A 27,044-nucleotide genomic window follows, 5' to 3' on the forward strand; every position below is an offset into this window, starting at 1 on the left:
TTCAACATAATAAACTACTATTATTGTAGTTTCATAAGTCCTAACTACAACAATCAGAGAAAAAAAAGAAATAAAAGGAATCCAGATTGGAAAAAAGAAGTAAAACTCATTTGCAGATGACGTGATACTATACATGGAAAACCCTAAGGATTCTATCAAAGATTACTAGAGCAAATCAATGAATTTAGCAAAGTTGCAGGATACAAAATCAATACACAGAATTAAGAACTTGCATTCTTATACACTAACAACAAAAAATCAGAAAGAGAAAGTAAGGAAACAACCCCATTTACCACTGCAACAAAAAGAATAAAATATCTAGGAATAAACCTACCTAAGGACACAAAAGAACTGTATACCAAAAATTGTAAGACACTGATGAAATAAATCAAAGACAACATAAACAGATGGAGAGATATTCCATGTTCCCAGGTTGGAAGAATCAATATTGTGAAAATGACTATACTACCAAATGCAATCTACACATTCAATGAGATCCCTATCAAATTACCAATGGCATTTTTCACAGAACTAGAACAAAAAATTTCACAATTCGTATGGAAACACAAATGATCCTGAATAGCCAAAGCAATCTTGAGAAAGAATGGAGCTGGAAGAATCAAGCTTCCTCACTTCAGACCATACTACAAAGTTACAGTCATCAAGACAGCACAATACTGGCACAAAACAGAAATATAGACCAATGGAACAAGACAGAAAGCCCAGAGATAAACCCACACCCTATGGACACCTTATCTTTGACAAAGAGGCAAGACTATACAATGGAGAAATGATACGCTCTTCAATAGTGGTGCTGGGAAAACTGGACAGCTACATGTAAAAGAAGGAAATCAGAACACTTCCTAACACCATACACAAAGATAAACTCAAAATGGATAACAGACTTAAATGTAAGACCAGAAACTATAAAACGCTTAGAGGAAAATATAGCAGAATACTCTATGACATAAATCACAGCAACATCATCTATGGCCCACCTTCTGGAGTAATGGAAATAAAAACAAAAATAAACAAGTGGGACCTAATTAAACTTAAAAGGACAGTAAAGGAAACTATAAACAAGGTGAAAAGACAACTCTCAGAATGGGAGAAAATAAGAGCAAATGAAACAACTGACAAAGGATTTATCTCCAAAATATACAAGCAGCTCATGCAAATCAATACCAGAAAAACAAGCAACCCAAACAAAATGTGGGCAAAAGACCTAAACAGACGTTTCTCCAAAGAAGACGTACAGATGGTTAATAAACACATGAAAAGATGCTCAACATCACTCATTATCAGAGAAATGCAAATCAAAACTACAATGAGATATCACCTCACATCAGTAAGGACAGCCATCGTCAAAAAAAATCTACAAACAAATGCTGGAGAGGGTGTGGAGCAAAAAGAACCCTCTTGCACTGTTGGTGGGAATGCAAATTGATACAGCCACTATGAAGAACAGTATGGAGGGTCCTTAAAAAACTAGGAATAAAATCACCATATGACCCAGCAATCCCACTACTGGGCATACACCCTGAGAAAACCATAAACAAACAAGACACATGTACCTCAATGTTCGCTGCAGCACTATTACAATAGCTGGGATATGGAAGCAACCTAGATGCCCATCAACAGACGGATGCATAAAGAAGCTGTGGTACATACGTGCAATGGAATATTACTCACCCGTATTTAGAATGCATTTGAGAGAGCTCTAATGAGGTAGATGAACCTAGAGCCTGTTAGAGTGATGTAAGTCAGAAAGAGAAAAACAAGTATCATCTAGTAAAGCATATATATGGAATCTAGAGAAACGGCAGTGATGAATCTATCTGCAGGGCAGGAACAGAGATGCAGACAGAGAACAGAGTGGTGGGCATGGTGTGAGGAGTGGGGGATGCGCCGAGACAGCAGCATGGAATCGCACACACTACCGTGTGTGAAACAGCCAGCCAGTGGGGATCTGCTGCACGACGCAGACAGCTCAAGCCCAGGCCCTGGGACCCGATAATGGCTGGGATGGGGTGGGAGGTAGGTTCAAGAGGCAGGGGACATATGCATACCTATGGTTGATTCATGCTGAAATACGGCAAAAACCAACACAGTATTTGTGAACCAATTACCCTTCAATTAAAAATAAGTTAATTAAAATGTTTTTAAAACAAAAAAGCCCCTTCTTAAGATAAGGCCCATTCTCCTTTCTCATATTTCTTCCAATTAGGAACAGGAATAGTGAGTGGGTCAGCTGTCCATTTGGTCAAAGCCAAATCGACAGTGAAAATAGCTGCATAAAACTGAGGTCATAAAACCCAGTGGTTAAGAGCCCATGTTGAGCAGTAGATGACAATGCAGATTTTACTTCCAGCACTATTAAGCTATGTAAACTTGGACATATCACCCAGTGCCTTTCCCTTCTCCAGGGGATCTTCCCAACCTAGGTCTCCCGCACTGCAGGTGGATTCTTTACCAGCTGAGCCACAAGGGAAGATCAACTCAGAGGTAAAGAGTTACTTAAAAGAAAGGATGGAGCTATGACTGAGTCAGGGCACATGGAGGTGCTTCTGGGATAGTTGACAAACTTCCGTGTATTGCGCACAGAGTCGGACACGACTGAAGTGACTTAGCAGCAGCAACATGCATACAAAAAGATGCTCAACATCACTAATGCTCAACCAGCTTTACACCCTTCAGGAAAAATCCTTTGTGATTGGATGTTTAATGTCTGCCAGGAAACTGGTTACCAAGATGTTGAAGCTACAGTTATTTTATGATAGCACATTTCCCTTATCTGCCTCTTTTTATTTCATCACTGTTTACCCTTATTTTAAAATATTTTATAGCCATACTTATGATGCTCTTGATTTCTTGATTCCACAAATCAATTTCATTCAAATCCAAAGAGTGCCAAGTCCTTATGTATATTTTGTACCAAATTAAATTAGAAGACAAAAAAATTGAGCTTTCATAATTGCTACAAAGATAAATAATGGAGAAATTTGGTGCTAAACAACATAATACAAAAATATATATTTATTAGCAATATACAGTATAACTAATAAAACTACCTGAGAAGTGTAATGCTTATTTATTTTTTGTGTATCTTTGCAATCTATTTTATATATATTGACAAAAGAGACTGTGAAATATTTAGCCATGCAGAATATATGCCTAGACCAGAGCACGTGTAGGAAGGCATTTTGGTAATCATTAACTGCCCTGAAATGACAGACTACAAGTTATGATGTGTGTCATCTGCACTTTAATCGTGAATATTAGCAAATCTCCAAATGTTAGCCACATTGGTTTGTTTCCCTTGGACATTCTTTATTCATGATATTTCAATGCTGTAACTGGGTAGTCCTTTTTAAACAAAACATTTGCAAAACAGAGGGATTATTTGTTTTTAAAGCTTTTGTAAATAAAGCCTTCAGAAATGTTTTCTTACCAAAAAAAAAAAATCAGACAAATGCAAATCAAAACTACAATGAGTTAACACCTCACATCCGTTAGAATGGCCATCACCAAAATTCTACAAATAGTAAAACACTGGCAAGGATGTGGGAAAAAGGGAACCCTAGCACACTGCTAGTGAGAATGTAAACTGGTGCAGTCAACTATAGAAAACAGTATGCAGGGTCCTCGAAAAACTAAACATAGCAGTACCATGTGACCCAGCAATTCTAGACCTGGGTATATATCAAAAAGAAAAAAAAAAAACAGACTAATTTGAAAAGATATATGCACCAGCATTATTTATAATTGCAAAGATATGGAAGCAAACTAAGTGTTTATCAACAGATGAATGTTTAAAGAAGATACGGAATATTACTCAGCCATAAAAAAGAAATTCTGCCACTTGCAACATCATAGATGGGCCTATTTAACACTTAGTGAAATAAGACAAACACTGGATATACATGGAATCTAAAAAATAAATGAATGAATATAACAGAACAGAAACAGACTCACAGATGAAGAGAACAAACTAAAGGGGAAAGAAGCAAGACAGGGATGGGAGATTAAGAGATACAAGCCACTAACTATTAAATACATGAACAACAATGAAATATTGTACAGCACAGACAAATACGTTATTTTATAATAATTTTAAGTGGAGTATACTGTATAAAAATATTGAATCACTATGTTGCAGACCTAAAACTAAAACTATAAATCAAATATACTTCAACAAAAAAGTATATATCATCTTAATGCACTGCTGCTGCTGCTGCTAAGTCGCTTCAGTCGTGTCCGACTCTGTGCGACCCCATAGACGGCAGCCCACCAGGCTCCTCTGTCCCTGGGATTCTCCAGGCAAGAACACTGGAGTGGGTTGCCATTTCCTTCTCCAATGGATGAAAGTGAAAAGTGAAAGTGAAGTTGCTCAGTCGTGCCCAACTCTTGGCGACCCCATGGACTGGAGCCTACCAGGCTCCTCTGTCCATGGGATTTTCCAGGCAAGAGTACTGGAGTGGGGTGCCATTGCCTTCTCCATCTTAATACACTAAAGTATATATTTATTTTATATAGTTACCTGTATCTATAATTTATTTTACAATAAAAAGAACAGCTTAAAAACAAGATTATAGATAAGATTTATTTAATAAAATTCATCAGCAATGGTCCAGTGTCATCTGAATTATTTTCAACAATTTTCATTCCAAACTCTTACAGTAAACATTTCAAAATAAAAAGACAGAAAATTTGACAAAGCGTGTTAAAATGCCTGTGATTTAGTTGCTAAGTTGTGTCCAACTCTTGTGACCCCATGGACTGTAGCCTGCCACACTCCTCTGTCCATGGTATTCTCCAAGCAAGAATATTGGACTGGGTTGCCATTTCCTTCTCCAGAGGATCTTCCTGACCCAGGAATCGAACCTGGGTCTCCTGCACTGCAGGCAGATTCTTTACCGACTGAACTATGAGGAAAGCCCTAAAATGCCTGACGCGTATCTTAATAATTCTAAAAGAAACTACTTAGTACAATATCCACTCATTGCTCCTGTAGCAGTATAACAGCTGCCAAATTTGGCAAATTAAACAAATTTGGGGATGCAGCACATAGCTTGAAGCCAGTTAATTTACTCCTAGATACCTCTTCATTTCACGATTACACAAGCAGTATTCAAAATAGTAATTCACTTATGTAGCTGGGTAACAAGCTACAGCTGCCAGACTGTTGGGCTTTTCTGGATTTCTTCTACTCTCAAAAAATCTAGAAAAGTCACCTAAATTTCAGATAGTAATTTGAAGAAACCTTTGATATCTCATTTTAGAGTTACAAACTTTGATCATATTCCTCTAAAATTCAAAACTCCTGATTACATTAAACCATAACCATATAGATACTCTTTTGAGGTGGATGTGCTACTCATTTTTTCCTGCCATTCCAAATTAGCTTGAATTAATCAAGAAATTACAATACATTACGAAGTACCTGATAGGAAATGAAGCAGATGTGACACGTAAAGAAGCACTCTAGCCCTCAGATAGCCTGAATCTAGCTGTCGATATAAGTATGTATTACTGGATGAAAGTGAAAGTGTTCGTCTCTCAGTCCTGCCGGCTCTTTGCAAATCCATGGACTGTAGCCCACCAAACTTCTCTGTCCACAGAATTCTCCAGGCAAGAATACTAAAGTGGTTAGCCATTCCCTTCTCTAGAGGATCTTCCCGATGCAGGGACTGAACCAAGATCTCCTGCATTCAGTTCAGTCTACTCGCTCAGTCATGTCTGACTCTGCAACCAAATGGACCGCAGCATGCCAGGCCTCCCGGTCCATCACCAACTCCAGAGTTTAATCAAACTCATGTCCATCCAGTGGGTGATGCCATCCATCTATCTCATCTTCTGTCATCCCCCTCTCCTCTCGCCTTCAACCTTTCCGAGGATCAGGATCTTTTCGAATGAGTCAGCTCTTCCCATCAGCTGAGCAAAGAACTGGAGTTTCAGCTTCAGCATCAGTCCTTCCAGTGAATACTCAGGACTGATTTCCTTTAGGATGGACTGGTTAGATCTCCTTGCAGCCCAAGGGACTCTCAAGAGTCTTCTCCGACACCACAGTTCAAAAGCATCAATTCTTCTGTGCTCAGCTTTCTTTATAGTCCAGCTCTCACATCCATACACGATTACTGGAAAAACCATATCTTTGACTAGATGGACCTTTGTTGGCAAAGTAACAACTCTGCTTATTAATATGCTGTCTAGGTTGGTCATAACTTTCCTTCCAATGAGCAAGCGTCTTTTCATTTCATGGCTGCAATCACCATCTGCAGTGATTTTGGAGCCCTCAAAAATGAAGTCTGTCACTGTTTCCATCGTTGCCCCATCTTTTTGCCATGAAGTGATGGGACCGGAGGACATGATCGTAGTGTTCTGAATGTTGAGTTTTAAGCCAACATTTCACTTTCCTCCTTCACTTTCATCAAGAGGCTCTTTAGTTCTTCTTTGCTTTCTGCCATAAAGGTGGTATAACTAGCCAACCTGATCACACAGACCACAGTTTGTCTAACTCAATGAAACTAAGTCATGCCATGTGGAGCCACCCAAGACAGAGGAATCATGGTGGAGAGGTCTGATAGAATGTGGTCCACTGAAGTAGGCAATGGCAAACCACTTCAGTATTCTTGCCTTGAGAACCCCATGAACAGTATGAAAAGGCAAAAAATAGGACACTGAAAGATGAACTCCCCAGGTCAGTAGGTGCCCAATATGCTACTGGAGATCAGTGGAGAAATAGCTCCAGAAACAATGACGGGAGGGAACAAAAGCAAAAAGAACATCCAGTTGTGGATGTGACTGGTGATAGAAGCAAGGTCCGATGCTGTAAAGAGCAATGATGCATAGGAACCTAGAATGTTAGGTCCATGAATCAAGGCAAATTGGAGGTAGTCAAACAGGAGATGGCAAGAGTGAACGTCGACATTCTAGGAATCAGTGAACTAAGATGGACTGGAATGGGTGAATTTAACTCAGATGACCATTATATCTACCACTATGGGCAGGAATCACTTAGAAGAAATTAGGTAGCCAACATAGTCAACAAGAGTCCAAAATGCAGTACTTGGATGCAATCTCAAAAATGACAGAATGATCTCTGTTCGTTTCCAAGACAAACCATTCAATATCACAGTAATCCAAGTCTATGCCCCAACCAGTAACAGTGAAGAAGCTGAAGTTGAATGGTTCTATGAAGACCTACAAGACCTTTTAGAACACCCAAAAAAGATGTCCTTTTCATTATAGGGGACTGGAATGCAAAAGTAGGAAGTCAAGAAACATCTGGAGTAACAGGCACATTTGGCCTTGGAGTACAGAATGAAGCAGGGCAAAGGCTAATAGAGTTTTGCCAAGAGAACACACTGGTCAGAGCAACACCCTCTTCCAACAACACAAGAGAAGACTCTATACATGAACATCACCAGATGGTCAATACAGAAATCAGACTGATTACATTCTTTGCAGTCAAAGATAGAGAAGCTCTATACAGTCAGCAAAAACAAGACCGGGAGCTGACTGTGGCTCAGATCATGAACTCCTTATTGCCTATTCAGACTTAAATTGAACAAACTGGGGGAAACCACTAGACCATTCAGGTATGACCTAAATCAAATCCCTTATGACTATACAGTGGAAGTGAGAAATAGATTCAAAGGACTAGATCTGATAGATAGAGTGCCTGATGAACTATGGATGGAGGTTCATGACATTGTACAGGAGACAGGGAGCAAGACCATCCCCAAGAAAAAGAAATGCAAAAAAGCAAAATGGCTGTCTGGGGAGGCCTTACAAATAGCTGAAAAAAAGTGAAGCGAAAAGCAAAGGAGAAATGGAAAGATATACCCCTTTGAATGCACAGTTCCAAAGAATAGCAAGGAGAGATTACAAAGCCTTCCTCAGTGATCACTGCAAAGAAATAGAGGAAAACAACAGAATGGGAAAGACTAGAGATATCTTCAAGAAAATTAGAGATACCAAGGGAACACTTCATGCAAAGATGAGCTCAATAAAGGACAGAAATGGTATGGACCTAACAGGAGAAGATATTAAGAAGAGGTGGCAAGAATACACAGAACTGTACAAAAAAGATCTTCATGACCCAGATAATCACATCACTGTGATCACTCACCTAGACCCAGACATTCTGGAATGTGAAGCCAAGTGGGCCTTAGAAAGCATCACTGCGAACAAAGCTAGTGGAGGTGATGGAATTCCAGTTGAGCTCTTTCAAATCCTAAAAGATGATGCTGTGAAAGTGCTGCACTCTGTCAGCAAATTTGGAAAACTCAGCAGTGGCCACAGGACTGGAAAAGGTCAGTTTTCATTCCAATCCCACAGCAATGCCAAAGAATGCTCAAACTACCGCACAATTGCACTCATGTCACACCCTAGTAAAGTAATGCTCAAAATTCTCCAAGCCAGGCTTCAGCAATACATGAACCATGAACTTCCAGATTTTCAAGCTGGTTTTAGAAAAGACAGAGGAACTGGATATCAAATTGCCAACATTTGCTGGATCATTGAAAAAGCAAGAGAGTGCCAGAAAAACATCTATTTCTGCTTTACTGACTACGCCAAAGCCTTTGACTGTGTGGATCACAACAAACTGTGGAAAATTCTGAAAGAGATGGGAATACCAGACCACCTGACCTGGCTCTTGAGAAACCTGTATGCAGGTCAGGAAGCAACAGTTAGAACTGGACATGGAACAACAGACTAGTTCCAAATAGGAAAAGGAGTATGTCAAGGCTGTATATTGTCACCTTGCTTATTTAACTTGTATGCAGAGTACATCATGAGAAACGCTAGGCTGGAAGAAGCACAAGCTGGAATCAAGATTGCCAGGAGAATCGTCAATAACCTCAGATATGCAGATGACACCACCCTTATGGCAGAAAGTGAAGAAGAACTAAAGAACCTCTTGATGAAAGTGAAAGAGGAGAGTGAAAATGTTGGCTTAAAGCTCAACATTCAGAAAACTAAGATCATGGCATCTGGTCCCATCACTTCATGGCAAGTAGATGGGGAAACAGTCGAAATAGTGGCTGACTTTATTTATTAGGGCTCCAAAATCACTGCAGATGGTGACTGCAGCCATGAAATTAAAAAACTCTTGCTCCTTGGATGGAAAGTTATGGCCAACCTAGACAACATATTAAAAAGCAGAGACATTACTTTGTCGACAAAGGTCTAGTCAAGACTATGGTTTTTCCAGTGGTCATGTATGGATATGAAAGCTGGACCATAAAGAAAGCTGAGTGCTGAAGAATTGATGCTTTTGAATTGTGGTGTTGGAGAACACTTTTGAGAGTCCCTTGGACTGCAAAGACATCCAACCACTCCATCCTAAAGGAGATCAGTCCTGGGTGTTCATTGGAAGGACTGATGCTGAAGCTGAAACTCCAATACTATGGCCACCTGATGTGAAGAGCTGACTCCTTTGAAAAGACCCTGATGCTGGGAAAGATTGAAGTTGTGAGGAGAAGGGGACGACAGAGGATGAGATGGTTGGATGGCATCACCGACTTGAGTTTGGGTAAACTCCGGGAGTTGGTGATGGAAAGGGAAGCCTGGAGTGCTGCGGTTCATGGGGTCACAAAGAGTCAGACATGACTGAGCGATACAATTGAACTAATAAGGGTGGTGTCATCTGTATATCTGAGGTTATTGATAATTCTCCCGGCAATCTTGATTCCAGCTTGTGCTTCATCCAGCCTAGCATTTCTCATGATGTACTCTGCATGTAAGTTAAATAAACAGGGTGACAATATACAGCCTTGATGTACTCCTTTCCTGATTGGAACCAGTCTGTTGTTCCATGTCCAGTTCTAACTGTTGCTTCCTGATCTGCAGATTTCTCAAGAGGCAGGTCAGGTGGTCTGGTATTCCCATCTCTCTTAAGAATTTTCCACAGTTTGTCATGATCCACACAGTCAAAGGCTTTGGCATAGTCAATAAAGCAGAAGTAGCTATTTTTCTGGAACCGTCTCGCTTTTTCGATGATCCAACAGACGTTGACAATTTGATCTCTGGTTCCTCTGCCTTTTCTAAATCCAGTTTGAAAATCTGGAAGTTCATGGTTCATGTATTGTTGAAGCCTGGTTTGGAGAATTTTGAGCATTACTTTGCTAACATGTGAGATGAGTGCAAGTGTTCAGTAGTTTGAACATTCTTTGGCATTGCCTTTCTTTGGGATTGGAATGAAAACTGACCTTTTCCAGTCCTGTGGCCACTGCTGAGTTTTCCAAATTTGTTGACATACAGAGTGCAGCACTTTCACAGCATCATCTTTTAGGATTTGAAAGAGCTCAACTGGAATTTCATGACCTCCACTAGCTTTGTTCATAGTGATGCTTCCTAAGGCCCACTTGACTTCACATTCCAGGATGTCTGGGTCTAGGTGAGTGATTACACCATCGTAATTATCTGGGTTGTGAAGAGCTTTTTTGTATAGTTCTTCTGTGTATTGTTGCCACCTCTTCTTAATATCTTCTGCTTCTGTTAGGTCCATACCATTTCTGTCCTTTATTGTGCCCATCTCCCGCATTGCAGGCAGATTCTTTACTATCTGAGTCACCAGGGAAGTCCCTTTAATTACTTAATTTTTTTTAATGCTGTGGAAGTTAGACATGACTGAGCAGGCAGGTACTTTGTATATAACAGAAACTCCAAGGAGGAACAAATTTTACGCGACTTGAAAAGTGACACAGGTCTGCACATGAAAAACATTCAATAAATACCAAAGGAAGCAAACAAATCAACACAAAGAATTGATTAAGTTGTATATATATAGAGAATTGCATAGGGTCTCAACAACCAGCAACATAAAATTTGCTCCTCACCAAAAAAGAGCCCTAAAATCTGAAAACACACACACCTGAACATTTCATAGATTCAAAATGTCACATTTTTTTCATATCTTAGTTTCTCTGAAATTGATAGCATGTCGTAGTTTAAATGGTAGCATTTTTTCTTCTCTAATAGCTAAAGTAATTGTGAACCTCAAGCTTCTTAGATTTGATCAAATATATAAATTGGTTCTAAGCAAAAATATGTACCATGACCTCAAAATTACTTACTTACTTACTTCATGCAAATTTATATATAGAATTATAATTTTATTATAAATAACAATTTTAAAAAGTAATGAAAGCCAGATACTTTTTACTCTCAGGTCAAATCCTATGAGTTCTGATTCTTAAAATTTCAAAACATAAAAAAACGTAATAATGGCCACTACAAACTCATATAGCACATATTCCATAAAATATACAGCATGTATATTCTCTAACATCACTGCAAATGGTACTGTGAGGTAAGCAACTTCAGGTAAAGTTTCTCAGTTACAGAAATATTGAAGATACTCTCTTTTTTACACTAAAAGGCAGCAAGCTTGGGAAAAGAAAATAATCTTTGCAACTATATTTTTATCTATAAATGGAAAAGTAAAGTAATGACCATATTAAAGAATAGAAATTTTACTGAAAAATAAATAGAAAGGGAACAAAAGAGGGGTTATTTTCATATTAATCAAATTAACTTCATATTCACTTTTAAATTACTCCAAAGGAAAACTCATATGTTAACATAATGCAGTAGCATAAAACAAGCAATCTGGTGTATTTTGTTTTGACTGGGGGAAGATTCCATGTTTTTTTAAAAAGTAAGCAATGCCTTACTTTTAAAAAGTACCCAATGCCTCTCACCGTGTAGCTAGGGAAACAGTTTACAGTCTACTGGAAAAGTGCAAACAGGCATGAGTAAAACTGCTGACACAGAGGCTTAAGCACAGCATCTTTCACGTGAAAGCATCACCAGTCTAATTAAAATACGAACTTACATCAAGTAAAGACCTTCCCTACCAATCTTTTACCATTATTGGCATCAATATCTAACTAGGAAAGATTGAAACTAATGAGATATTAATCAATTAAGGGAAGAATAAACCTTGAATCAGTAGGAGAATCTTTATGTATGAGTGCACTCACAAGTATGTATATATGCTTGTAGAGGAATTATGAGAGTCAGGATAGGAATGAAGAACTGGAATTACAGTAGTCGATGAATCTGACTTTTGCTACAGAGGTAAGTAACCTCAGAAAAGTCTTTGCAGCCTCATGTTGCCTCATTAGAAAAGGACATAATATTTGTTATTGCTTTATGCCAGTCACCGTGCTAGATGTTTTATGTGAATTCTCTCAATCTTCAAAAATATCCTATCAGATTAATCAGTAATATCCTCACATAATCAAAACTCAGTCACCCAAACTTGACTTAATTTAACAAGTTAGCCTAACTCCAAAGCCCCTTTCCTTTACTGTACACGGTAATATACAAATACAAACTTGAATGTACACAAATACAGTCCAATACATGATTGATGACAAAGCAATGAAACAACTAGAGACTACTGTCTATTCTTCTACAAAACATGTTTTTGTAGTTGAGAATTAGTTCATTCATTTATCATTAAGGGATGAGGTCAGTATAATGTGAAAGTCACACTGGTCCAGAAAGAATTTTCTCCAGCACAGTAATGTTTTAAAGCCATTAGGGACAGGCATTCGCACAGAGAGAGCCTTAGCAACAGCAATATATGATGACCCAAAGGAGAAAAGGCTGTAGTAGAGGACAGGCAGAGGCCAGTTAATGACTTCAAGAACTGCCAGGAATTCTACAACATTAAACGATCTGGCCAAGCTACAGATAGATAAACCATGAAAATATTTTCCCCATGTTTACTTTTTCTGAAGAAAAAGGGGGTTAGGTAGAGAGGACTGATAAAGAAGGCTACATCTTGGATCAGAATTTTTAATTTGTCTTAAATAGAACTGAATGCCCTTGTGGACCTACATTTCAAAGGTGAAGACTAACTAATTTTATTAGACTTGTTACCAATAAAGACAAAACGTGTTTTGCCTTACCTTATATAAAGGTCAAGACCTAGTAAAAATTTTAAAAATCGAGGCATGTAAAGAAATATTTAAAATTATCTATAGTCTCATCATCCAGAGATAATCACTTTTATAAATTTGTTGCATTTGCTTCCAGTCTCCCTCACTACAATATGTAACAAATACGTATTTTCAAAACTGATGTCATGGTAGGTTAAACTCCATGAAAATGCTGACATTGAACCAAGAGATCTACAAAAATGGCAGTTTCACATAGTTCAACTTAATATCATATGAACTATATATGTATGGACATATAAATACAATTTTATATTCTTTTTTTGAGACTTTATATTAAATCATGATTATTTTTTACATCTTCAATATTCTTCCCAAATATGACATTTTAAGGCTGGAAAGTAGCCCAAACAAATAGACGTAACAAATACTTTTAACCATTTCCCTGATATTTGAAATTCAATTATTTCCAGTTTTTCACCATTACAAATGATGCCGCTATGAATATCCTTGTGCCTAAATCTTGTGCCTAAATAAGTCTCTGACTTACTTCCTTAAAATAAATTCCTAGAAGCAGGCTTACTAAAGAATCAAGTTCATGAACAATTTAACAAGTTCCTAAAAAGCCTACCAACAGAAAATTTACATTACCAATTTATGTTTCACCACTAGTGTATGAGATTGCTCATCCCATCTCAAAACTGTTTTTAACACTCTGAGAAATGATTTTACAAATGACCTATAGTTTGCAAACCAACTTTTAGAGAAAGGAAAGCTGACAGGCAATACACAGAGGCAGAGTAAAATCGGAGCACATTTCCAATGTTCTCAAGACTTGGTATACATACAAATCACCTAAGCAGACTGTTTAAAAATGAAAATCCCTAGACCCCATTTTAGTGATTCTGTCAGTGGGTCTGATGTGTATTTGTGCTTTTAACTACCATCCTAAATGACACAGATGCAACTGATCTCTGAAGCACACTCTGAGAAACATTACTGCAAACTGACCACAAATGCTTTAAATGAATAATTACTGCAACAATGAAAAGTATATTCCAAATAACTGAATAAGAGGGTAATATACATCACTTTCTTCTTATTCAAGACACAAATATTAAGTAATCATATAATGTCTTTAGACAAAAACTTGGCTTAATCTCTGCAGTCATTGTTTAACTCAAAGTGCAAATACTTTGAAAACATATCAAAGTATGGTATTTTAATTATCACCAAAAACAAAAATATGTAGGTATAAGTTTAAACATTGATTCTGCTATTTTCTAGCTGTATGATTTAAGTTACATAACCTCTGAGTCTCAGTTTCCTCATCTTTAAAAATGACAATAAAAATATCTATCTCATAATGACATAATTAACATAAGACTGCTTAGCATAGCATCTGTTCCAAGTTAAAGGTTCCATAAATGTTTGTCATAATTATTATGATATGATCACCACTTCAAATGTACCTAATTCAATCAACCCACAAATCACTTTGCCCAGGCAACAAAGAGGACTGTGTTCAACTTATATGATAGGCCATACATGGAAAAAGAAATAGCAACATAAAGGCTACCTTTAAAATAAAAATGATGAATAAAAAATATGCTAGGTACTGAAATAAACTCTTTAACAACATTACTTTTGAGAGGATAAGAAAAACTGGCCGCTCTAGAAATGAATCCCAAATTTGTTTTTTTAAAAATGAGGGTAATTATCTAGAATATTGAATTTCAAGAAGATAAAAGTGTTCTTAGAAAAGCAAGTACCTCTCCTCATGCCTCCCCCCATCAAAAAAACATGAAAAACATCAATATCACCTAAAACCTGATTAAGAAATTTCATCCTTCCTCCTAACTTCAACTTGCTTCCAGGTCAAGTATTATAATACCTCACACTGGAATGAGTAAATTGATTTCTTTTTAGTGGACATTTTAGAAGCATGCTTAAGGAACCTTAAAAATGTTCGAGTATAAATTGATTAAGGTCATCAAGTAGATCAGTGACAGGAGCCTGACTAAATCCAAGTCTTTTAATGCTTGATCTAGAGCTCTAATAAAAGGTAGTTCCACTAGGGTTAGAACTTCACCAACTGAATTACCTATTTATTTTACATGAAATACTGTTGAATTACAAAGCACGCTTACCTCCTATCTTTTATAACCAATCTTCTAAAAAAGTAGTCAACACTTTGAGTATTCACTGCCTTTCCTCCTATTTGCTCACCCCATTGCAAAAAAAAGCTTTAATGTACACCGCTTCAGTGAAACTTACATCAATGATTGATTTGTTGGTAATCCACCATTCAACATTTCAATATACATGAAATTTCAACATATCTTTGACGAAATCTCATACAATATTCACATACTTATCTTCATGTTATCAGTGTTCATAGAGGTTTTTGGGAGGCAGGGGGCAATAAACTTGTTACCATTGAATAATAAAAGATTATAAACTCTAGTGTTTAAATTATATTACCATCTTCCATAATTAAACTTTTAAGTATCTGGATTTAGGATAAAGTACAGAATGATACTGGAAATATTTTCATCTTTCAAGGGCAAATATTTAAGTACATTACAAAGAAAAGCTGCCTTCCCAGGGAGGTTTGACTGTAATATACAATGGCAATTTTATGCTCAATTTCTTCTATAGCAAATTACTAACATTGATTAATTAATGTAAATGTTTTAGATGTGGCTGAAAGAAATAGCATCTCTATCATGGCAAGAACAAAAACATGGTTAAATAATGTAAATTAGGGAAGGAAAGAGAATTCAGCACTTTTATATATCAAGTTCTGTACAAAACACTTAGTATGTCAGATAGTTAGACAGGTAGAGGAGTTATTGAGGAATGTAGAGAGGGGAGATAATTTTCTTTCCTCATGTAAAGCCCTAAGCAGAATTCTAAAGTCGTCAAAATCTTAGGCACCAGTTTCTAAAAGTCTTTTACAGAACGCTAGTTCTATTTTAAACTTTAGTCTTATACTTCTATATTTATAATCAATTGTTTAAAATGCATAAAAGATGAAAATAAAGATTATTAAACTATAATCACTAAAAATTCATAACTGTGGATAACAGGTTTTTAAATACTTATATCCTTAAACACTACTTTAAAATAGCTATTATGTCTCCATCAACATTCCTTAGAATTGGTCCAACTCAGATTTTCTAAATGGTGTTACATCTATGAGAACACTAAGAAAGCAAAAGACCAGAAAAGAATAGACAACTCTAACAAAGCAGGAGTACAAGAATTACCACAATGCCATTATCATAATTATAGCTAGAGTTTAAAACTGATGAAATTTACAAATATGAAGAATATTCTGTTTCACTTAGATGACACAGGTTAACATAAATTGTTACATTTTGAGATGTGTTCTCCTGATCAATACAAAGTATGTTGAAACATATGTTGACGCTCAACTAGGAGTAGGGAGCAGAGATTATATTTCATTATATTCAAGGCTACTTTTGATGAATTGATGGATGAAATAACACCTAATCTCTAAAATTTCATGGGGGCACTCAAACTAAGTATAAAATTTACTGAGGTCACCCAAAACTTAAAGCAAAGGAAACAAAAAAGAAAAACTCACTATTCATTTTAAAAAGACATGCTGCTGCTTTAAGTGGCCAGCAGTCTCACAGCAACTCCGGGCTGCAATCACAACATCCATTAGAGTGCTCCACTGCTCAGAGCGAGCAAGCAAGTGGTTGTCAGTGCAGCTAGTAAATCACCTGATCCTATTACAAAATCAATTACTGCAGTGCATTTCCATTGCTACACAATCTGATGATGACAAAATGATATTGGATAGCTACTGCAAGGTCAAGAAAACTGCTAAGAACATCTTTAATTGATCTTTTATTTTTAATTATTTGGTCCTAGTTATAAGGCATCCATTTTAATTGCATATTTTTATTTGAAATAAATCTATGTAGTTACCTTTGGTTGTCTAGGACATTCGGTGGATAATCTCTGCAACTGGTCTGATGTATGGCTACCAGAGAACAGATCGGAGCAGCAGGTCGAACGGCTCAACCTCTTCATTAAGGAAGAAACAACGCTGCAGCCACAGCCACACATTGACTTGTTCATCAGACAAGAATTTAACTTAAAAAATCAGAACTAGTAATGTCCCATGTATGCTCAAAACTGGCTAACTGCCTCATTCTGCAGCCCTCTGGCTGAAAGAAACACTGTTAAAAAAGAATAAAACAATAGCTTCCCTACAGAAGATACCAGCCACAAACTCATTGTCAAGAAGAACTCAAAATTAAAAACAGAAGTCTTCCGGCTACTCCTTAGAAAGAAGGTAAGGTGCTTTAATATTTCAAACTGTTTTATATTAAAGCCCAAGTACTTAATAAAGGAGCAAACTCAAGATAAAATACCCCCAAATTATACTAACCACTCTTTCTGTCTTCCATCAGTTTAGATCTGTTTGCCTACTCCTCCGGCTCAGCCTATCCAACCTGTTCCCTCTGTAAATGCCCACTGTCTCAACAACCAACAGGAATGAGCCCCACCCCTGCTTGTCCCCATACACTCGGTTCAAGAACCGCTCAATACCTGGAAAAGAACTGCTGCTGCATTGCTTTGAGAAACAACAGGGAGCAAATTACTGGACGGATTCTTTAACTTACCAATCAGAACTGCTGACCCTTTCTGACTCTACGATTCAGGAAGCCTGCCAAAAGCTCAAAGTAAGAATAACAGCTGATTTTACTTCTATATTGTAGATTAATTTATAGGATTGTTTTCAATCTTGTTATTCAATCTAAAATAAAAAAGACATAGAAATAACTTTTTTAAACAAAATTTATTTTTTTAACAAAATTTAGACAGTAGCTAATAATAATCTTTGAGTATGGCTTGAAGAGGGCAGGATGTGGTTGATAGGCAAAGTAAAAAAATTCCTTCTGAATACTGCACTTAAACTTGAGAATTATGGAGCAATAAAATACTATATCAAAGACAGTGGTGTCGATAATGATAGAACAACTAAGAGAATCCAAGGAGGCCCCTGCTATCATAAATGTTAGAAGAGTTAAAATGAGAAGGAAGGAAAGGGTGTGTGACTTTATAGACAGGTATTGATAATAGATGATAAGCCACCAAAAACCTGGTTGCTTTGATACTGAATCTTCTCCCACCTGTTTATCTGCATCTCATTAAAAAGATTCAAAAAACACAAACCACCCTGAAAACATAAACACTATTAAGTATGTTAGCCATCCTCTAGGATCTTTTGCCAATAATATATAAAGATATATACATATATACACACCATGTTATTATAATCCACATTATAATTTCTAGGACAAGAAAGGGTTACATTAATAAAAAATCTTTATAGTTTCTTCCCAAACAATCAGACTTCAAAACAAATGTAACTTCATGAACATTCATAGACCCACAATTATCAGTCTTTGTTAACAGCATCCTTTTTGAGGAAGAAGTCTAAGAACTAAAAAAAAAAATCTAGTATTAAAAATGTATTTAAAAATTGTAAAATTATTTAAAATTTAAATGTAAAAAAAAAAGCATTAAAAAACTTCCTACTTTCTGTAGGTTCTTTATTTGCATATGTCTCATGCTCAATTTCTTCTTTGGTTTAAATCTAAAAAGAGCTAGTATCGCCTCTTCACCTTGCACTGCCCTTTTGAAATTCATGTAAACTTAAATCAATTTCCAGAATGTCTAAAAACGGGCATGCACTTCACACTGCATCTTTACAAAACCTTTTGTAGATAAAGGCTATGAAAACAAACAAGCAAATAATGCAGTAACCTTTTACTCGCCTGCTGGAGGTACTGTCTGCTGCACAGAATTTTAAATCCTCATCTGCAGATGCAATTGAGCTGGGATTGCCAAGAACCCTGCTTTTCCCGTGCTGCTGCCACACAGCTATTCATCGAAAGAGCATGTTACATGGAAAATGTGAAGTACTATCAGTTTAAGTTTCTTACATGATTTAACAAAAGAACTTCTAAAATCTAGCTAAAGCTCTGCTCTATCGCATTTTCAGAGGCATGTCAGACACGCTGGGGAAAAAGCTCTTACTGCTGTTAATGCACTCCTCCTAGCAAACATGTGAGATTGGGAAGCTTAGAGAGGCAATGAAAAAAATTAATACATATCCTAATGTAAGAACAATGTATTCAGTGTTAAAACCTCATGCAATTTATATCATCAACAAATATATAGCATGCCCATAACAAACCGAGGTTTTTCATTAGCTTTATAATTAACAAAGACTTTAAATAAATCATTGTGACTAATATTACAGACAAGCATGAATAAAAATCCCCACCAAATGATGCTAATGAAAGTAAGTTATTTTACTAACTACTCAGCATCAGTGTTGTTTCTAAACAAAACCATGAAACAAAAGATGCAAAAGTATAGATTACTACTTGTGAAATAACCTGATGTGCAGTGCTCCATTTCCCTCATTCCCCATCAATACCCTCTGGATCTTACACTATTTATAACTAAAAGAGAACGTAAGCAATAAGCGCTATTTTCATTATCTATTATTTTTCTTTCCAGGTCAGCTAATTTAATGCACTATTGATTCTCAGGTTGCATAATGACGGAGGCAAAAGGCAAACCAACAAAGAGAAAGCTTTACAAACTGTCAGAAAAGAAACACAATTTATGGGGAAAAAAGTTAATAATTATCTTTGGCCATAGTTCTATTTACCAAGAGGTAGAGAAACAACATTAATATTTGCTCACTAATGACACTGAGCATCATGACTACTTTTTAATAAATTGATTGCATTTCAAAATTGTGCTTTCCCCCTTAATTGCAAGTAACTCTGAATATCAAAAACTTGTTTTAAAAATTTTAACCATCTATTACCACTGAATTAATTTCTAATTCTCTAAGAAATAAGGTGACCATTCTACTACATGGTAGGCTATAACATGAAATCTATAAACAACCCTGCAAGTCAGGGCTGCTGCTGCTGCTGCTAAGTCACTTCAGTCGTGTCCGACTCTGTGCGACCCCACAGACGGCAGCCCACCAGGCTCCCTCGTCCCTGGGATTCTCCAGGCAAGAACACTGGAGTGGGTTGCCATTTCCTTCTCCGATGCATGAAAGTGAAGTCGCTCAGTCGTGTCCCACTCCTAGCGACCCCATGGACTGCAGCCTACCAGGCTCCCTCGTCCCTGGGATTCTCCAGGCAAGAACACTGGAGTGGGTTGCAATTTCCTTCTCCAATGCATGAAAGTGAAAAGTGAAAGTGAAGTCGCTCAGTCGTGTCCGACCCTCAGCGACCCCATGGACTGCAGCCTTCCAGGCTCTTCCATCCATGGGATTTTCCAGGCAAGAGTACTGGAGTGGGGTGCCATTCACACTTCCTCAATGCCCAAACATATTGATATATATATAAGTAAGTACCAGCTAACTTCAATAGCTCCCCTAAAGTAAAACATATGGAATAGAAACACTCAATTGATCCTATCATATTTTAAAAAATTTTTTCTTTCATTTAAAAGACTGTATTGCCCCGTATAGTAGCCCAGTGAGAAATTATTCCAGCAGTTCTCAGAATATGGACTTAGGGGTGGTCTTAGAGACTCTCACATGGTCTGTCAAAATTATTTTCATAATACTAAGATGTTATTTGTTTCCTTCACTCTCAATCTGTCATGAGTACACGATGGAAGTTTTCCTTAGACTACATGGTTTGTAATATTTTAATAGACTGAATGCAGAAGCAGGTAAGAGACTTCAACTGTCTTTCATTAAGCCAGATGTATTTGCAGAAACGTAAAACAATGTCATCTTTCTTATTAACTTTTTTTGCTTGGAGAAAATATAGATAATTCCCTCAAAATGTATTAATTCCATGAACATGCCAATTAACAATTACCAATTATTTTTAAGTGAATTTAAAGAGCTAATACAGTACTTTTAAAACTTCTCAGTTTTACTTTCCAATAGGATAAATATTGAGAAATATAACCCAAATAAATCAAAGCTCTTTGGGGTCCTAAATAATTTCTAAGAGTGCAATGTGGTTTTGAATCCAAAAAAGTTGAGACTCCTTGCTCACATTTTTCCTTCAGTCAAAGCTTATAGTTTGGGGTTATAAAAATGACTTCATCAATTTTAAAAACAAGTCATTTTTAAAACACTCATTCTAGAATATCAAATATAAAAAGTTTCTGAATTTTCACTGTTGTCATTTTTAATACTCAACTTGAATTATTTAATTAATACTTTAATTAATTATTAATTAAATAATTATTTAATTAATACTCAACTTGAATTATTCATCTTAATTATTGAGTACAATTATTATCACCTGTGTGTCATAGTAACGTTAAAAACTAAAACAAATTTTTAAACATAGTAGATAACTGATCATTATGATGCTCATACAAGATATTAAAATCTAGTTTGAAACACATATACATAGAAAAAAGGAGAAAATCAGTTATTAGAAAAAGGAGAAATGTACGATTATATATTTTTAACACAAAAAGAAACCGTAAGAACAGTTTCTAAAATTCATCTTGCCCATATAAAATTACTAGTTTTAAATAATTTTTTTTTCCTGAGAAGAAATACATAACCTTTACATAAAACACAGCCAATCCTCCACATGGACAGAAGCGGAACCCACAGATACAGAGGGCCGACTGCATTACATCATTTACGTGAGGGACTCAGCATCGTGAACTTTGGTGTCTGAAACAAATCCTGCAGACACCGAGGGACAGCAGTCCATCTCAAGACGTAATAATAAATCGATGACTGATGGAGGGGAAACTTTAAAGACTATATGAAAGACAATTACAGTAAGATAGCAATTACTTTACTACAGAAATTAATTCTAAGGTAACAATTTTACTGCTGTTACACAGTAAGGTAACAATTACTTTATAGCAACTTTTATTGCTGAGAAGATGTTGGATATTTGATACATTAAGGCTTTACAGTCAAACACGGAAGAGATGGCTTATCACCTTAAATTTTAATGTACTAGGCCACATTTTCCCCTCTTAAGTCCCATAAGATTAACTTTCAAAAGTTCTCTTTAGTTCTGTCTTTGGCCAAACCCCATGTCCCTAGTATTCAAGAGCTTTAGTTCCCGTTCGTTCATTCAGTCATTCAACTATATACGAAGCACCAGCCATATGCTAGGTAGGGGTAGGTAATGAAGAAGATGCAATGCACAAAACAGATAAAAATCCCCCCTACCCTCATTAAACTCATATTTCAGCAGGAGAAGACACATAACAACTACACATATTTACTAAAGGAAATGGTGTAACCCATAAGAAAAGGGGGGAAAAAAAAGAATGAAATGGTCAGAAAAGCCTCATTTTTCTACCAGAAATATACTTTGAAAGATTTAGGAATATTATTCAAGATATCATTAATATTGCTATATTTGTTATTTTATCAGGTAAATTCCAGACATCATGTCACTCTCCCCACCACACACACATATCTTTAATTTTATCCCTGCCTTATATAATCATAAAATCACCGTATCACATATCAAATTAAATTTCCAAGGTATTAACTAATATTAGTCAATACTCAAATTTCCAAGACTGCCTCAAAATGTCTATTTTAGGCAATGTGATCTAAACAGAATCCAAAAAGAGCTACTCTTGATAAGTGGTTCTAGGTTTCACACACCTCTTTGACTTGAGAGCAACTCCCCTGCTTATTTTCACACCACTGACTTGCAGAACCTTTTTAGTTTCCCTATATCCTGAAACAGTCTGTATGCTGCTTCGCTATGTCATTTACTTTCTCCCCCAATCTTTCCTATTTCCCACAAATAATATTTGATAATGACTATTCCAAATTCCAAACTCAATAGAAATATGAGAGATTTAGGTGGCAGACATTCTAATTCCAGTAATTTTTAAACACTGCTGAAATTAATTTGAAACATTTAACATGGTGCAATAGCTCTGAAAAGACAGAAGAGGGAACTATAATATTTAGTAATTCTACATTTAAATAGCACTAACTTTTGTTTTAAACTTAAACATTGAGTTTCAACTTGGCAATGGTTAAAAATATAGTAGTGATAATTGCTTTATACATCCTCCTTCCAAAAACAAAACTAACACAAACAAAAAACCATAGATTACAGAAGAAATCGATTTGGAAGAACAAAGACTGAATGCACAGATATTTATAAGTTGTATCACACTAATAAATAACAACCATTAACAGAAGCTACCATTTAAAATTACTCTATCAAACAATGCATTTCCATTTTCTAAATTATTTTCTTAATAATAAATGAGCACACAGAGTAAAACCAGTGTATGTTTTATAATAATAGTTCAGTTCAGTCACTCAAAGTTGTGAGACTCCTTGCGACTCCATGGACTGCAGTACGCCAGGCCTTTCTGTTCATCACCAACTCCCAGAGTCTGCTCAAACTCATGTTCATCGAGTTGGTGATGCCATCCAACCATCTCATCTTCTATCGTCCCCTTCTCCTCCTGCCTTCAATCTTTCCCAGCATCAGGACTTCCCTTGTGGCTCAGCTGGTAAAGAATCTCTGCCTGCAATGTGGGAGACTTGGGTTTGATCCCTGGGCATTCTGGTCTAGAGAATTCCATGGACTGTATAGTCCATGGGGTTGCAAAGAGTTGGACATGACGGAGCAACTTTTACTTTCACTTTGTAATACTAAGTTTAGTTAAATATGTTTTAAAAAATAGTTTTCTTGAAGTCATAAGGAAAATCCAGAAATTAAGGGTTTTACAGCAAGTTATTTTTATATATCCATTTAGTCACAGGGAAACAGCAAAAAGACTTTAGTAATAATGACATTTCAAGAATAAGCATATTCTACTAAAATGTTTGCTCTGAAAAATACTAATATTTTATTAAAATGTAAATTTCATTTATATAAAAATACAATCTGTCACTTTAATTAAAGCTGAAGTACTTTATGCAAGTACATAAAAGAGCAAAATTTACACACACATGACTGCTACTCTACTAAGACAAGACACAACAGAGTTAGCCAGGTAACTACAGGGCAAAATTCAGGCAAGCCTTCTGTTTCAATCTAACAAGGATCTCCTTTCCTCCAGTTTCCAATAACACATTCATTTCCTTTGAAACCCCCACCAGCAGCATCATTAACGTTCATATTTCCACCAAAATTCTTTTTATGACAACTTAGATATTTCTTTAAGAAGCTACAGGCTTTCTTTGCCACTCTCTTTTCTTTCTTCTGAGTCCTCATCTTCAGCATCTTTAATGTCCATATTTCTGTCAACAGTTCATTCAAGGCAATCTAGGCTTTTCCTATCATGCTCCACAAAATTCTCCTCGCCACAATTTCAAAGCCACTTCTACATTCTTAGGTACTGGTTACAGCAGCGCCCCCACTTCTGTATTAGCTTCCCATGTCCGCTATAGCACATTACCACAAACCTGGGGGCATGTAACAGAGTGAAGTTTATCATCTTGAGGTCAGAAGACCAAACTCAGTTTCACTGGGCTAAATATCAAGCTGCTAGCAGGGGTGCTCCTTCTAAAGGCTCTAAAAGAGAATCTGTTTCTTTGCCTTTACTAACTTTTAGAAAGCTACCTGATTCCTTGTTCCTGGTCCTTTCCTCAATCTTCAGAGCGTACCACTCTAACCTCTCCTTCAGTCTCCCAACTTTCTTCAGCCCTCACCTTCTTACCTCCCTCTTGCAAGGAGTCTGTGATTATACGAGGCCCACCTGAGTAATTGAGCGCCTGAACAACCACCTGAGTAATTGAGCGCCTGAACAACCACCTGGGTAACTGAGGATCCTTAACCACATAAGAAAAGTTCCTTTCGCCACCTAAGAGACTATTGTCACAGGTTTTGGAAATTAGGACATGGATATCTTCGGGAATACTACTCAGACTCCCACAATGTATCACAAGAAGCATGAACTATAAAAGAAAAATCGGGCTTCCTGGGTAGCTCAAACGGTAAAGAATCTGCCTGTAATGCAGGAGACCTGGGTTCGACCCCTGGGTCGGGAAGATCCCCTGGAGAAGGGCATGGCAACCCACTCCAGTATTCTTGCCTGGAGATTTCCACAGACAGAGGAGCCTGTGAGGTCTCCAGTCCACAGGGTCACAAAAAGTTGGACGTGACTGAGCGACTAACCCAACATAAAAGAAAAAGATATAAACTCAGCTTCTTTAAAAAAAAAAAAAAAAAAAACTTTTGAACTTCAAAGACACTGATTTAAAAAAAAAAAAAAATGAAAAGGCAAGCCACAAACTGGAAAAAACCCGTGAACAGTTATCCAAAGAATTTGTTTCTTACAAAGGTTAACATACACCTATTTTTTGAATCCACTATTCCACTAGCAGGAAACACAAAAGTGCATGTCCACATAAAAAACTGCATGCAAATATTTATAGCCAATTTGCAATAGCCAAAACCATTAACAATACAATGCAGCAACAGGTAAATGGAAAACAATTTGTGATATTAAAAAAATATACACAGTATTTCATAATAAAAAGGGACAAAGTATTGCTAGTCCATCCAAAAATATGGATAAATCTCAGATTTATTAAGCTAGGGGAAAGAAGTCAGATAAAAAAGGAAACATCATATAATTCCACTTATACATAAAAATGTTCCAGAAAATTCAAACTAATCTGTGTAATGACAGAAAGGAAAATCAGTTTGTCTGGAAAGTGGGAGAGGTGAGGAAGGAATTGACCGAATTATAACGAGGGTCTGGGGGTGACATAGTCATTATCTTGAATGTGGTGATGGCTTCACGAGTACATACATGTGTCAAAACTCAAATTATGTGTTTACCTAAATAAAACTAAATTTTTGTTTTAATTTAAAAATCAGGACATGGAAATGAAGCAGAGAAATTAAAACCTGAAGCCTATTTTCCTTGTAGAATCTTAATAAACTGTCTGGAGACAAAGTAAAGAATCCCAAAGACAACGTGAAAGATAAAACGAGGTAACACCGACACTACAGTATAATTCAAAATACACACAGTATATATACTTGTCTTTGGCTCCAGTTCCTGGCAAAAGTCCTTAACTTTCCTAAGTGACAGAAATGTCTTTTGTTACTCATTCTCTGACACCAACTAGGTGTCCTACAATTCAATTCTGATAACCAGAGTTAGCTTCGGAATGCGCAAATTAAACGTACAAATCTTCAATTTTGACACTAACTCTGCCAAAGTCCCTTTTCAACCAGGAGTGACTCAAAGTGGTATCTACATAGCTTCAGGATGGGGGCTGGTCACCAGAAAACCTTTCCATTCCACCTCTCAATCTCCAGGGAGGGGAGAGGAGCTATAGACTGCATTTAATCACACAAGCCAAAAGTTTAATCAATTACCCGTAACTACTGAGTTGCTAATAAACACTAAACTCTGAGGTCCACAGATGCACCAATATGGTAGGAGGCGTCATGCTCAGAGAGCATGAGGAGAGGGCATGGAAGGTCTGTGTGGTCCCTACCCCCACCCCAGACCCTGCCTATTCCTCTCTTCCATTTGGCTGTGTCTGAGTTGTATGCTTTATAATAAAAGTGTAAGTACAGAGCTCTCAGTGAGTTCTGTGAATCATTCTAGGGAATTATCCAACATTCCAGTTGTAGAAACCTCTGAATTTGTAACCAGTTCAGACAAAAGGGCAGGTAGCCTGGTGATCACACCTGTGGCTGGTGTCTCAAGTAAAGGCAGTTTTGTTGGGAACCTTGCCATTTGATTTGTGGGACATAATACTAACTATAGTTAGTGTCCAAACTGAATTAAACTGAACTGTAGGTGACCAGAAAACTGGTGCTGGAATATCGACATTCAGTTCAGTTCCGTTCAGTCGCTCAGGCGTGTCCGACTCTTTGTGACCCCATGGACTGCAGCACGCCAGGCCTCCCTATCCATCACCAACTCCATCGAGTTGGTGACGCCATCCAACCATCTCATCCTCTGTAGTCCCCTTCTCCTCCCGTCTTCAATTTAGACATTAAGTGTGGAATTTAGAAAGATTTCTGATGAGAGAATTAAGGGAAAGGGTAGTGGCATTCAGTTTCCACTAAACTTCACCACCACTCCTATCCTCCCCAACACACAAAAAAA

At 36.9% G+C, this 27,044-nt stretch overlaps 1 protein-coding gene across 3 annotated transcripts in view; it reads right to left on the reverse strand.

Moving 5' to 3' along the window:
- Positions 1-27,044, reverse strand: part of FBXW7 (F-box and WD repeat domain containing 7) — a 226,026-nt gene that overhangs the window by 114,397 nt on the left and 84,585 nt on the right. Inside the window, exon 1 of one of the 3 annotated variants that reach the window (XM_027513447.1) lies at positions 17,582-17,666. The exons of the other annotated variants lie outside the window; for them this stretch is intronic. The gene's annotated coding sequence lies outside the window, so the exon portion shown is untranslated. Of the gene's footprint in view, positions 1-17,581; positions 17,667-27,044 lie in introns of those variants that run through there. 3 annotated transcript variants of the gene reach the window in all.

The sequence above is a fragment of the Bos indicus x Bos taurus genome, chromosome 17 (genome assembly GCF_003369695.1).
Source record: "Bos indicus x Bos taurus breed Angus x Brahman F1 hybrid chromosome 17, Bos_hybrid_MaternalHap_v2.0, whole genome shotgun sequence".
Taxonomy (NCBI): domain Eukaryota; kingdom Metazoa; phylum Chordata; class Mammalia; order Artiodactyla; family Bovidae; genus Bos; species Bos indicus x Bos taurus.